The sequence below is a fragment of the Microcaecilia unicolor genome, chromosome 4, assembly GCF_901765095.1.
Source record: "Microcaecilia unicolor chromosome 4, aMicUni1.1, whole genome shotgun sequence".
NCBI lineage: Eukaryota > Metazoa > Chordata > Amphibia > Gymnophiona > Siphonopidae > Microcaecilia > Microcaecilia unicolor.
Genome location: NC_044034.1, coordinates 99,043,269 through 99,057,781, shown reverse-complemented (window position 1 = coordinate 99,057,781; position 14,513 = coordinate 99,043,269). Strand labels below are relative to the sequence as shown.

Below are 14,513 nucleotides of genomic sequence, written 5' to 3'. Positions count from 1 at the left end.
ACTGTGCAGACTCAAGAGTAATATTAAGGAAATATTTCTCTACAGAAAGAGTGTTGGACACACACAACAGCCTCCCAGGGGAGGTGGTAAAAACAAGGACAACGGGAGAAACTGTAGAGCTGAACACGTGGCGGGGAATTCTGTATAGTTTCACCAAAGTTAGGCAACGGGATGATCCACACTAAAGGCCAGATTCTATACATGGTGCCTAAAAAATCAGCGCAGAAAACATTTCCGCCTAAGCGTATTGTATAAGCGGGGCCTAAATTTAGATGCAGTATATAGAATACGCTTAGTTGATATCATAGTACCTAAAACTACGCGTATCCATTTACACCAACGAAAATGTGACATAAATCCCTGCGCATAAATTTACATGCACTAGGCCATATTCTATAACTATGCATGTAAATTCCAAAACACCCATTTCCCTGTCCATAACCACCCCCCTTTATGCCTGCACGCGTTAGAAGCTAGTTGCACTGCATTACAGAATATGCTTAGTGAGTTGTGTGCGTAAATACCAACTACTTGTACATCTAATTCAAATGTACTAGTCTTAGGAGATATTAACCTCCACCTAGAAGACCCAAACGCAAATGGTGTACAAGAATGCATGAAATTCTTTCAGTTGTGGGACTTCAAATGGCCACACTCGAACGCTACCCACATAAAAGGTCACACACTTGACTTACTTGTACATAAATTTACAACAAACCGAAACTTCATAATAACAGAACATAAATGGTCAGACATTCCATGGTCCGATCACTTCAAACTAAATTTAACTTTACATTGGCTGAAGAAGGGACATCACCAAGTAGAAGAAAAAACAATTTACAATATAAGAGGTCGCATAGATGCAAAAACATTTTGGCAATCAATATATGACAACAACTGGTCATTTTTGTCTGATTCTGAATACTTCCTCATAGAATGGGAAAAGAGATGCATTTCCATTTTAAATAAAACAGCACCTATACAAATAAAAACCTCATACAAACCCAATAAAACATCCTGGTTCAACGACGATTTGAAAAAACTAAAAACAACATCTAGATGACTTGAAAGAGCGTGGAGAAAAAATAGAAACGACCAAACAGTAAACACATGGAAAGAATCACAAAGAAAATACAAAAATGAGATAAAAAAAAATCCAAACGGAATTACTATAAAGCACAAGTTGGAACTGACTTCAAGGACATGAAGAAATTATATAAACTACTGGACAAACTACTAGACACCAAACCAGTTACCATATCAAATACCAACATTCCACCAGCAGAACTTGCCAAATACTTTAAAGAAAAAATTTCCAACATAAGCAAAACTATGTCTCATGAAAACATTAACCTTGATACCTTCCTTTATGAACTAGACCCACACTGTGGAGAATATCCAGCAGATTGGTCTTGGTCAAACTTCACCCAGACTACAGACAAAATAGTTGCACAGGTAACCAGAAAACTCTCATCTGCTCATTGTCAACTTGACGCATGTCCCAAATATTTAATGAAATCACCACCTGACCGATTCATTGCAGATCTTACATCCCATTTAAACTACATGTTCCAAAAAGGCATATTCTCCAAGGACAAAAGCAACATTTACTTACACCATTACCAAAAGACACCAAGAAGAAATCAAATGATATCGCAAACTATCGTCCTGTGGCATCCATCCCATTGACAACCAAATTGATGGAAAGTATCGTAGCCAAACAACTCACGGAGTATTTCGACAAATTCTCAATACTTCATGAATCATAATCCGGTTTCAGACCCCTCCATAGTACAGAAACTGTACTGGTATCTCGCCTTGCCAAATTCAAGCAAGAAATTGCACTAGGTAAAAACATTCTCCTACTTCAATTTGACATGTCTATCGCATTCGATATGGTAGACCACAATATACTACTAAGTATAATCAACAGGACAGGAATCGGAGGGAATATACTCAAATGGATCAAGGGGTTCCTTACCACAAGATCATATCAAGTAAAGTCAAACTCCAACTCCAGATTCACACACAGCCACTCTGATCAATCCTTTCTATAGTCAAGAATGAGCTAGTTCATTTAACAGGAGGGAGAACGTCTGGATCCAATATGCTTCCATTATTCACAAAGGGAATTTGAAGTCAGGAGTAAACAAATGTAGGGAAGGAAAATATGAGCACACTTTGCAAGTGGCCGTTAAAGAAGGCATCCTTACAGAAAGCAGGATTCCTCCTCATTGTGACAGAGTTTGAGCTGCAGAACTGGAACTGGATGGTACAAAGAAATTCATAACTGAAATACACTGCTTTGGTTGGTGTAGTAGACAATACCTTAACCGCCAATAAATATTTGTTGCAAACCTCAAGAATGGGATTTGGGGGGGGCAGGGGCGTAGCTAGGTGGGGCCACGGGGGCATGGGCCCCCGCAGATTTAGCCCTTCCCCCCTGCTTTCACCCACCACCGCCCCTCCCTCATCCTTTTCAACCCCCCCTCCTGCCAACTGTCCCCCGCCACCGCCAGGTGCCATTGCTGGCGGGGGAACCTCTGCCAGCCAAAGTCCCCATCAGCGCCGGTCTCCGAGTACGGTGTGTTCGCTGATCTGGATTCTGTTTCTGTGAGTTGACTTCGGCTGGTGGGGGTTGGGGACCCCCACCAGCAAAGGTACCTGGCGGTGGCGGGGGACAATTGGTGGCAGCAGGGGGGAGTCAAAAGATACGGGGGGGTCGGCGGCACGGGGGTGGGCTAAAATCAGCCCCCTCCCGCTGAAGTCTGGCTACGCCCCTGGGGGGGGAGGGATTTTTAAAGGGATAGTGTGAGGAAATCTTAGATTTTAGGCCTCACTTGTAGCATTCATTTGAAATATGGGGAAATTTCCCATATCGTTTCAGGTTTTTTCCTGTGAGCAGAAATGGGAAAACAAATAATAAAATGAAAATTCCTATTAATGACACAATATAACAAATACATTTTGGCTGTACACCCCTAGTGGCAACAACGATTTGAAAATCATGCATTTTCTACTGACGGATCCTGACAGGTTCAAAACTTAGAAATCAAAATGAGTTCCAGGAAATGACCTTCTGTCAGTCATAGTTTCATGTATTTATTGTAATTTTTTTAACAGTATGCCACGCTGTGTTAAATTTAAGGAAGATGGTATAGAAATCTAATACAACAGTGTATATTTACTATTATTTTACTGGTCAATATGCGCTAAGATCTCATGTCAGAGGAGCTCCTCTATATGAAAATAAGAATAAAAGGGCAAGTTTATAAAGGGCACCTAAATTTAGGTACCCAATCTCAGTATTCTATATATGGTGCCCACATCTGGGCATCGCAGATCAAAGATAAGCAGGCAAATTAATTAGCTATCTGGTCATTAACTAGCAATAAACTGATGTCATCAATTATTGCAGTTAATTGGCAGTAATTAGATTTTGCATGAACATCTTCCTATGTGCCATTCTATAATCCTACACACCTAAATCCTCTCATAAGGGGGCGTAGCCATAAGGGGGCGTAGCCAGGAACAGGGTAGGGCCGTTCAAAAAATTTGCACGTGGAGTTATAGAATACTGCCATTCCTGAGTCCAAATGGTAAGTTAGACGTCGGCATTTAAACCATGTTTCAGCTGGCATAAATAGCTGCCGTGTCTAAGTGGCTTTGTAGTGCTATTCTAACACGGGTTAGGCGCATCTTAACACCATTGTGGAATTGATGCTAGGCGCGATTCTTTGTCACACCTACATTTATGCACCACTTTATAAAACTGCCTCCTTTCCCACTGGGAACTGCAATAAAAGTTTGCTCTTCGACGTTATGTGACGCCATGGCAAGCCTTCCATATGGGTCTTTGCTTGAAACGTGGTGCCCTTGGAGTTACTTTGGGCCACATGTTTTGGTCCTGCCTTGTGATTACAGTCTTTTGGCATAAGCTTTTGACCAACGTATCCAAATTTGGAGCTGTGGTTGGCATTATGATCCTTTACTGCTTTTTGGCCAAGTCCAGTTAACATCGCCTGCACTGTGGGGCATGAAAGGTTTTGTGTCTTGCTCACCACTCAGGGCCAAGAAAACTGTTCTCATGGGGTGGCTTTCTCACCGGGCCCCTTCAATGCAACAGTGGTGTGCTCACATGATTATGATCTTGTGCATGGATCTTTGGGACTTCATTTTCAATGACACTGGACCCCCTTTTGGAACACATTGAGGTGTATTTTCAAAGCACTTAGACTTACAAAGTTACATAGGAATCTATGGAGCTTTGTAAGTCTAAGTGCTCTGAAAATGAACCCCATTGTCACCAGCACCACAAAGCCATTTATTGTACCTCTAAGATAGTTTTAGCATGTTTTGGAATGGGAGGGGGGGTAGAGTAGCTCATTAGTATTTTGGACTTGATGTGTGCTTTATCCTATCCTAATATTCTTCACTGCCACAATAATAATGGTTTGAAACATAAAATTGTCTCCTAAGACATTAGTATTTGCTTCTGTAGTAGTTATTAAACAAACACAAAGATATCATGTTAAAAGTTCACAAGGCAGCAAAAGAGATTAGATGGAAAGTCAGATAAACTACAGAACGATATGCTGAGACAACTTTATCAAAAGCAAACCATAAGACTACTCTAAGGGGTCATTTTACAAAGGCGTGCTGAAAAATGGCTTGCGGTACTGTAGGCGCAGGTTTTGGGCACGCGCCGATCTATTTTTTAGTGCGCCTGTAAAAAGCCCTCTTTTGGGGGAGGCGAAAATGGACGTGCGGCAAAATCAAAATTGCCGCACGTCCATTTTAGTTCTGAGACCTTACCGCCAGCCATAGACCTAGTGGTAAAGAATCTGGGTGGTAATGACCTACATGTGTCAAATGCCACTTGGCGCAAATCCATTATGCACACCAGAAAAGAAAAACTATTTTCCAGATGCACGTAGCGGATGTGCACCAAAATTGAAATTACCACACGGGCCACGCGGTAACTGGGCGGTAAGTCCAAATTGGCGCCTGGTCAGCGCGTGTAGGCGCCTACCTGGCATAGTAAAAGGGGCCCTTAGCCATCTCCAGGTTCACTGAGGATTCCTTAACTATGTATTTACTGTTCTCTATAAACAATTAAACATATAGGGGTGATGTGTTATGAACACACTTGATCTCATCTCAAACATATACAGTTAAAACAAAAAAATGCAGATTCTTTTAGTAATTTTAAAATTTAAGAGCACAGTGAAATGAGATTGTCATACTTCACTGTAAAACATCTGGCTTCCTAATTTTTCAGATAGGTCTTTGAAGTTCCTAAAAATACTAATTACAATAATTAAATCTTAAGGTAGGCAGTTTCAATGGCTTTTGAAACTCGAGACTTTGCTCAAAGATGTTCCACCGTTTAAAAATTTGCTAAGTGTATGACTGCCCATGAGAAAACCTACTTGTTCTCACAGGGTGGCATCAATACCATGTTGCAATCACTTAAGCAGCACAGCAGAAAAGACCTTGCTAGAGACTGACAGAAATATAATGCCTCTTCAGCTGCCATACTACATGATATCTTTGGTAACTCGACAATAACCCATCACTTACATTCAGCTGGGATGCAGAACAAAAGTTCAATCGTTTTGTTAGTTGTTTCACCTTCCCAGTATCACCACATCTCATCAGTTCCACAGTCATTCACAAAGGAAAAATATTCAACATAAAGGAATCCTTCACATGCTCATCTTCCAATGTGGTATATATCATTCAATGTAAAAAGTGTGAAGAAGGGTGCCATATTGGAGAAACAAGCCAAATGCTAAAGACGAGATTTAATTTACATAGACATCATATGAAAAGTGCCAGTGCCGACCAGGATGTCACCTCTGTGGGTCAGCACTTTACAAAACCAGAACACTGAATCAATGATTTTATGGTAAGAATACTAAAAGGAAATTTTAAGACAATCCAGGAACGCAAGACCTTTGACATCAGAATGATTAAATATTTTGACACCCACCAGACAGGAGTTAACAAAGGGTTTTCTAGCCCATTATAAACCAGAAATTCTATTGCTTGGTCGCCCTCTTACCACCATGCATCTTTCCCTGTCTCTCATCCACCCAGCGCCCCCCTGTTTCTCACCTAACCCACCCCAACCTATTCCTGTGAGACTGTCATTAGAATGCTTTCATGTTTCACTTATATATACTACTACTATTATAAATCATTTCTATAGCATACTATTATTTATCAACATTTGCTTATTTCTGATCTGAAGAAGAAGGGTTACCTTTGAAAGTTAGTCAAAAAATATATTACGTTGGACCAATAAAAAAGGTATCATCTTATTTTTTTTCTATGTTTTGTTTTATTTCTATTTATTATCAGTTCCACTGGAATCTGGTCTGGTCCAGCAGCCTAATCAACTTCAAAAATGCATTTGATGGGGTACACAAGAAATGAAACTGGAGCACTGCAAGAACCTTTACCTGAACTCTAGTTGCCGTGTAAAGACAGATACTTTTGTTTCTTCTAGATATAGACTCCCATGCAGAAACAGCTTAACAGGCCAAATATTCGCATTAGGTAGAAAGATGAGATCCAGTTCACAGACTTGGTTTTGTTGATGTAGGCACACCTAAGAAAAAAAACAAGAGGGAGCTTACAGAAACTGGCCACCAGCTTGGAGAAATCTACTGGGAAGACTGGACTGAGAATCAGTGATGAAAAGACCTTTATTTTTAGGTATTTACTCTACTGCCCCAGTGTTGCCGCTATAAATCAAGTTGGTGGTCAAAGCTTTGCACGAATAACCAATAATCATCTGTCGAAGACACATAGTTTTACATATCTTGGCAGCATTATATCCAGTTATGGTAACATTGAGAGGAAGGTTAATTGCAGGGCCTGTCTTAGCAAGTGCAGGGCCCTGTGCAGACCAATTTGGTGGGGCCCCATCCTAGCCCCACCCCAGCTCCGCCCCATTGATTATTAAATTTTTAGAACATTTTTTATTTATGAAATTTCAAATAAAGACAAATGAAGCTAAATTTGTACAGGAAAACTGATTGAAATAATAAGCACAATGCTATCATGAAACCCCCCCCCCCTCCCCAGAAATTATTCAGTTCAAGTCCACTACAATTAGTAGTTTCAATTCTCATAACCCCGGGGGGTCAGAGGTGCGGACACACAATCTCTCCACTGCAAAACACTATACACAAACTTGTGCAAAAACACACTCATAACCTTACCAAACCATAACAGCACTAATTCCAAGGACAGGACGAGCTACAACCTTATGCGTGGAAAGGCAGAACTGTAATTACACCAGGCTCTAAAACACCATTACACTACCTTGTGAAAAAAGCAAAACAAATAGGGCTGCAAATACTACACGCTAGCAGGATACTGCACCTTGATCATACATGAAAAACACATGACACAACAGATACGAAGGCAAAATACTGAACTGGAAAGTTACCTCACGAAGTCAGACTCAGCAGGCAGCAATACTAGAAAAATTGAAACTTACATGCAAAATACCACAGATGCATATTTCCAAAAGCTGACATATTCCAATTAATAAATTCTGAATAAAATACTTTTTTCTACCTTTGTTGTCTGATCATTTAGTTTTTCTATTCGCTTTGGTCCCAGTGTCTTCTGTTTTATGCAGTGTCTTCTTTCCATTTGATATTTTTTCTCTCACCATGTCCACCATCCTCCTGTGTCCTGTCTACCATCTGTAGCCCAGTCCCTACCCTTTCTCCAGTTTAAGCATCTGCCTTCAAAGTGTTCCGCGCACTGCCCGGTTACTGCCAGGTAAACACAGGAACCCTTAACCACCACCTCAATGCTGGTAAGTGCTCCTCCCCCCTCCACCAAATGGCCACGTAAGTGGTTCACTTGCCACTCAGCCGTTTCTTTAAGAAAAGGGAAACCCGCTTTTAATCCGCTGTGGTAAAAGGGGGCCTTGGCATGTGTCAAAAACATGCGCTGACACTAGCACAGGCCCCCTTTTGCCGCAGATTCGTAAAAGGACCTCTTAACCTTCTATTGCCTCAGGTACAAAATATTGTGCACCCTCAAGGGACAGAGAAATACCTATCATACCTGAATGTAACTCAACTTGAGCTACTTCTAAAAAAGGTGTGAATAAAATCCAAATTATTAAATTAAAATAAAAATAAAAAATTAAGCTGGATAAAGTTATTGTCCTGCCAACTATGCCTGCGAAACATGGAAAATTACTACAAAAAGACAGCAAAAATAGTGAATGTATCCCATCAGAGGTGCCTGCAAAGAATTCTTGGTGTCATCCTGCCATTTACAGAATTTAGTCCCATGTCTTTAGTTGTGTTTTTTTTTGTTTGTTCATTTTCTGGGAACACAGATATAATTGCTCCATCCTCAGCTCCACAGGCAAACTGTTCCAAGCCCTTTAGAGTTTGTTGCTGAGTAGCTACTAATCTAAGCTCTCTGGTAGAAGGAATTTTCAGCCTATAATCATTTAAAAACCACAGTTGGCAAGTGGGTGAATAAACTCCCAGATCACATAAATAAGCAGAGACCAAACCAAGTACAAATGTAAAAGCGAATGAGAGAAACTTGAAGCGAACTCTAGCCTTAACCAGAAGACAGTGCCTTTACTGTACACAGGGGGTAGCATGATCCCGTCTACGACTTCAGTATTGCAGAAGCAGCATGAAAGTTTTGCTGTTCATGAAGAATCTTGCATATACTAAATGGAGTGTTTACGGTATTACCAAGTCAGCACATTTGGATGCATAGAAGAAAAATTATCTGTCCTCATCAGGCATAGCTTCACATCTGCTGTTTTTATTTTATGGTTTTAATTCTCAAATGATATTTACTGGCTCGGTGCAGCCTTTTCTAAAAATCCACATTAAAAATTTGCTCATCTGGAATAATAATTTATGCTTGATTGTAAAACACTATAAATGCCAATTACCAAGAAAAATAAAAACAAAGCAGAGTGACACAAAATTTCTAACAAACTTTGGGGTCCTAACGCGTGCATCCCGCGGTAGTTTTGGCATCTGTGCACGCTTCCCAGACTCTAAAAAAAAGTTCTGTGTATTTTTTAGTGCTGGGGTTCTGTTTGGAAGGCAGAGTGTAGGAATGCCCAGTACTAATTGGTTAGGTGTCAGTAAGGTCTCCTGCACTAATGGCCTTGCGCAAATTAGGAAATTAGCGCATGTCCATTATTTGAAGAAATTAAAAATCAGCCATTTTATAGCCACACTAAAAATAGCCTCAGTGCACAGTAAAGACCATGTGCTAGTCATAGCGCAGAGCACATAAGTACATAAGTATTGCCATACTGGGAAAGACCAAGGTCCATCGAGCCCAGCATCCTGTTTCCAACAGTGGCCAATCCAGGTCACAAATACCTGGCAAGATCCCAAAAATGTACAAAACATTTTATACTGCTTATCCCAGAAATAGCGCAGCATAGTAAAAAGGCCCTTTTACTGTTCATGCTCACCAAGTTCTTACCATATGAAATGTTACATTATCTTAAGTACAAAGAATGTCACAGCTAGAAAATATAAACATATAGGGGGAGATTCTATATATGGCACCTAAAAAATTGACGCTGAAATCAGTGCACTAAGGGAAAGGGGAAGTGACTTCATATACCGCCTTCCTGTGGTTACATTCAAAGCACTTTACAAATTATATACAGGTATTTATTTTGTACTTGGGGCAATGGAGGTTTAATTGACTTGCCCAGAGTCACAAGGAGCTGCAGTGGGAATTGAACCCAGTTTCCCAGGATCAAAGTCCGCTGCACCAACCACTAGGCTACTCCTCCACTGGTTTAGTTGATATCTCAGTGCCTAAAACTACACACATTCATTTACACCATTTACACCGTTAACTCGCGACAGGATTGTGAAAAATTACAGAAGGACCTTACGAGACTGGGAGACTGGGCGGCTAGATGGCAGATGACGTTTAATGTGAGCAAGTGCAAGGTGATGCATGTGAGAAAAAAGAACCCGCATTATAGCTACAGTGGGGGAAATAAGTATTTGATCCCTTGCTGATTTTGTAAGTTTGCCCACTGACAAAGACATGAGCAGCCCATAATTGAAGGGTAGGTTATTGGTAACAGTGAGAGATAGCACATCACAAATTAAATCCGGAAAATCACATTGTGGAAAGTATATGAATTTATTTGCATTCTGCAGAGGGAAATAAGTATTTGATCCCCCACCAACCAGTAAGAGATCTGGCCCCTACAGACCAGGTAGATGCTCCAAATCAACTCGTTACCTGCATGACAGACAGCTGTCGGCAATGGTCACCTGTATGAAAGACACCTGTCCACAGACTCAGTGAATCAGTCAGACTCTAACCTCTACAAAATGGCCAAGAGCAAGGAGCTGTCTAAGGATGTCAGGGACAAGATCATACACCTGGACAAGGCTGGAATGGGCTACAAAACCATCAGTAAGACGCTGGGCGAGAAGGAGACAACTGTTGGTGCCATAGTAAGAAAATGGAAGAAGTACAAAATGACTGTCAATCGACAAAGATCTGGGGCTCCACGCAAAATCTCACCTCGTGGGGTATCCTTGATCATGAGGAAGGTTAGAAATCAGCCTACAACTACAAGGGGGGAACTTGTCAATGATCTCAAGGCAGCTGGGACCACTGTCACCACGAAAACCATTGGTAACACATTACGACATAACGGATTGCAATCCTGCAGTGCCCGCAAGGTCCCCCTGCTCCGGAAGGCACATGTGACGGCCCGTCTGAAGTTTGCCAGTGAACACCTGGATGATGCCGAGAGTGATTGGGAGAAGGTGCTGTGGTCAGATGAGACAAAAATTGAGCTCTTTGGCATGAACTCAACTCGCCGTGTTTGGAGGAAGAGAAATGCTGCCTATGACCCAAAGAACACCGTCCCCACTGTCAAGCATGGAGGTGGAAATGTTATGTTTTGGGGGTGTTTCTCTGCTAAGGGCACAGGACTACTTCACCGCATCAATGGGAGAATGGATGGGGCCATGTACCGTACAATTCTGAGTGACAACCTCCTTCCCTCCGCCAGGGCCTTAAAAATGGGTCGTGGCTGGGTCTTCCAGCACGACAATGACCCAAAACATATAGCCAAGGCAACAAAGGAGTGGCTCAGGAAGAAGCACATTAGGGTCATGGAGTGGCCTAGCCAGTCACCAGACCTTAATCCCATTGAAAACTTATGGAGGGAGCTGAAGCTGCGAGTTGCCAAGCGACAGCCCAGAACTCTTAATGATTTAGAGATGATCTGCAAAGAGGAGTGGACCAAAATTCCTCCTGACATGTGTGCAAACCTCATCATCAACTACAGAAGACGTCTGACCGCTGTGCTTGCCAACAAGGGTTTTGCCACCAAGTATTAGGTCTTGTTTGCCAGAGGGATCAAATACTTATTTCCCTCTGCAGAATGCAAATAAATTCATATACTTTCCACAATGTGATTTTCCGGATTTAATTTGTGATGTGCTATCTCTCACTGTTACCAATAACCTACCCTTCAATTATGGGCTGCTCATGTCTTTGTCAGTGGGCAAACTTACAAAATCAGCAAGGGATCAAATACTTATTTCCCCCACTGTATGTCATGCAAGGTTCCACATTAGGAGTTACGCACCAAGAAAGGGATCTGGGTGTCGTCGTCGATAATACACTGAAACCTTCTGCTCAGTGTGCTGCTGCGGCTCAGAAAGCGAATAGAATGTTGGGTATTATTAGGAAAGGTATGGAAAACAGGTGTGAGGATGTTATAATGCCGTTATATCGCACCATGGTGCGACCGCATCTTGAGTATTGTGTTCAATTCTGGTCGCCGCATCTCAAGAAAGATATAGTGGAACTGGAAAAGGTGCAGCGAAGGGCGACTAAAATGATAGGGGGGATGGGACGACTTCCCTATGAAGAAAGACTAAGGAGGCTAGGGCTTTTCAGCTTGGAGAAGAGACGGCTGAGGGGAGACATGATAAAGGTATATAAAATAATGAGTGGAGTGGAACAAGTGGATGTGAAGCATCTGTTCACGCTTTCCAAAAATACTAGGACTAGGGGGCATGCGATGAAACTACAGTGTAGTAAATTTAAAACAAATCAGAGAAAATCTTTCTTCACCCAACGCGTAATTAAACTCTGGAATTCGGTGCCGGAGAACGTGGTGAAGGCGGTTAGCTTGGCAGAATTTAAAAAGGGGTTAGACGGTTTCCTAAAGGACAAGCCCATAAACCGCTACTAAATGGACTTGGGAAAAATCCACAATTCCAGGAATAACATGTATAGAATGTTTGTACGTTTGGGAAGCTTGCCAGGTGCCCTTGGCCTGGATTGGCCGCTGTCGTGGATAGGATGCTGGGCTCGATGGACCCTTGGTCTTTTCCCAGTGTGGCATTACTTATGTACTTATGTACACCAATGAAAATATGGCGTAAATCCCGACCAGTGGCGTAGCTATGTGGGGCCTGGGAGCCTGGGCCCCCGTAGAATTTGGCCCTGGACCCCCCTGCCGAACTGAGTTTGATTCCCACTTCAGGCACAGGCAGCTCCTTGTGACTCTGGGCAAGTCACTTAACCCTCCATTGCCCCATATAAGCCGCATTGAGCCTGCCATGAGTGGGAAAGCGCGGGGTACAAATGTAACAAAAAAAATGTATGATGTGGAATTGGGTTCTTTCCACTACTGCTGAACTTCGTGGAACTGTTCTAGGTGAATCTTCCACTTCTTATAGTGTGCCATTGTGAGCCCTGGGTTAAAATAATATATAAAAATCATGTCTATTGTTATTACTTCTAGAATAGGTGCCACATAGTTGCTCTTTAGGCATCTAAACATAGGCACCTTGTTATAAAATTCTCTCCATCTCGATAGCAAATGGTGTTGAATGTTCACAGAACATGCTGATGGCTACCTGCAGCAATATCCAGCCACCATCTGTACAGTTATGCAGGTTAAGTTAGGAGAGTTCTGTTACTGTCTTAACTTAAACCTCACAGTTGTACAGATAGTGGTCAAATATTGCCAACTATCCATAGAGTTAAGCAGAACACTCACTCTCTTCCTCAGCACTATCTGGATAATGTTGGGGCAATATGTAAGAATTTTTCAGTGGCACTATACGGATAGAACTTCTGAAAATTTATGGATATGGCACTAATCCCTATAGTAGCTGCTGCTATCCCCCTAATTCTATAAAGGTCGCCAAAAATTGTGCGTATAAATCTGAGCATGCTCCCAATTTCCATGCGCAATTTAAGTGAATAGCAAGCCAACTAGTGCCAACAATTGGCTTTTTAACAAGCAATTATTGGCACTACTTGTTAGTTATGCTTATAAACTTGGGCGCAGAAATGGAAGGATCATGGGTATTTCAGGGCGGAACATAGGCGTGGTTTCGAGTTACGCACATAAGTGGGGATTTACACACAGACATTTCCACCATGTTTTTGTTGGGACAAATGGCAGTGCCTAAATTTATGCATGACTCCAGTGCCTAAACACTAATCTAGAAACCATGCCTAACTTTAAGCATGGCTTATAGAATAGCATTTTTTTTCGGTGATATAGATAAGTGCTTTTCAGTATTGAGCCAATTATGTTTTAACAAGCAGCTTTCACAAAAACAGAATAGAATGGCAAATAAAGACTGCAACACTCATTTGGTCTGCCCACTTCCCCTCTCTGCTGCAACACAAGTGACCTGATTTGGTCCTTGACTTTTTCTCTATATGTTCTGCGCTTGTATTATGTGTGCGTCAATCTCCTGTTTGCCTCCAAGTATCTAGTGTCAGCTTGAGCTTGCTTGGCATCGCAGTTCTACACCTGCAATTAGAGAAGAACTGAAAAAGAATGACCTTGAAAAATGACCCTTGCGTAGCACTCCACTTCAAGAGGCAGTACACACAGTCTCTTGGATTTGTCAATTCAGTCAACAGGATGACACAGAAAATGCATGACTTATTTGACAAACAAAACAATAAGATCAGTCTCATGTTTGTCCTTTAAGCTAGTGCATCACTGACTGACAATTAGTCACCCACCTCCTTCTACTACATCCTCTCTAAGTAGTCCCAAATTTCAAATGCACTTATCACCAAATTTGCAAAAGGTATTTAACCAAGAAAAACAAATCACTAAGAAATGCATCTCATTTTCAACAAAGATCCTGGGATTAGCAACAGCAGTGCATTTTAATTTAAGTTACAAATAAAGTTCTCCATTTTGTTGTAATTGTTTTACTTATATGTAGAAAATTAAGTTACTAATGTGTAAAATAGAGTTCTCTCCACAGAGGCAGAACATCCATAACACTAAACAGCCACATTTTCTCATTGTTAGCGCTCTGCCACAGAATCTCATTACGAAATATTGAATACAGGTTTCAGAGAGGCTAATGGTGCAATTACACTATCAGAAGAGAAAAAGAAAAAAAGGGTTTTGTTTGTCCAACGGCATGTACTCCAAATGTTATCCTTTGCAACCAACCCTCTCT

At 41.5% G+C, this 14,513-nt stretch overlaps 1 protein-coding gene across 5 annotated transcripts in view; it reads right to left on the bottom strand.

The window, feature by feature from the left end:
• The window catches only part of ENOX1 (ecto-NOX disulfide-thiol exchanger 1), a 661,896-nt gene that overhangs the window by 478,909 nt on the left and 168,474 nt on the right, over nucleotides 1-14,513 (bottom strand). For all 5 annotated transcript variants that reach the window (XM_030200535.1, XM_030200539.1, XM_030200536.1 and 2 more), the window contains exon 2: nucleotides 6,468-6,616. The gene's annotated coding sequence lies outside the window, so the exon portion shown is untranslated. The remainder of the gene's footprint in view (nucleotides 1-6,467; nucleotides 6,617-14,513) is intronic.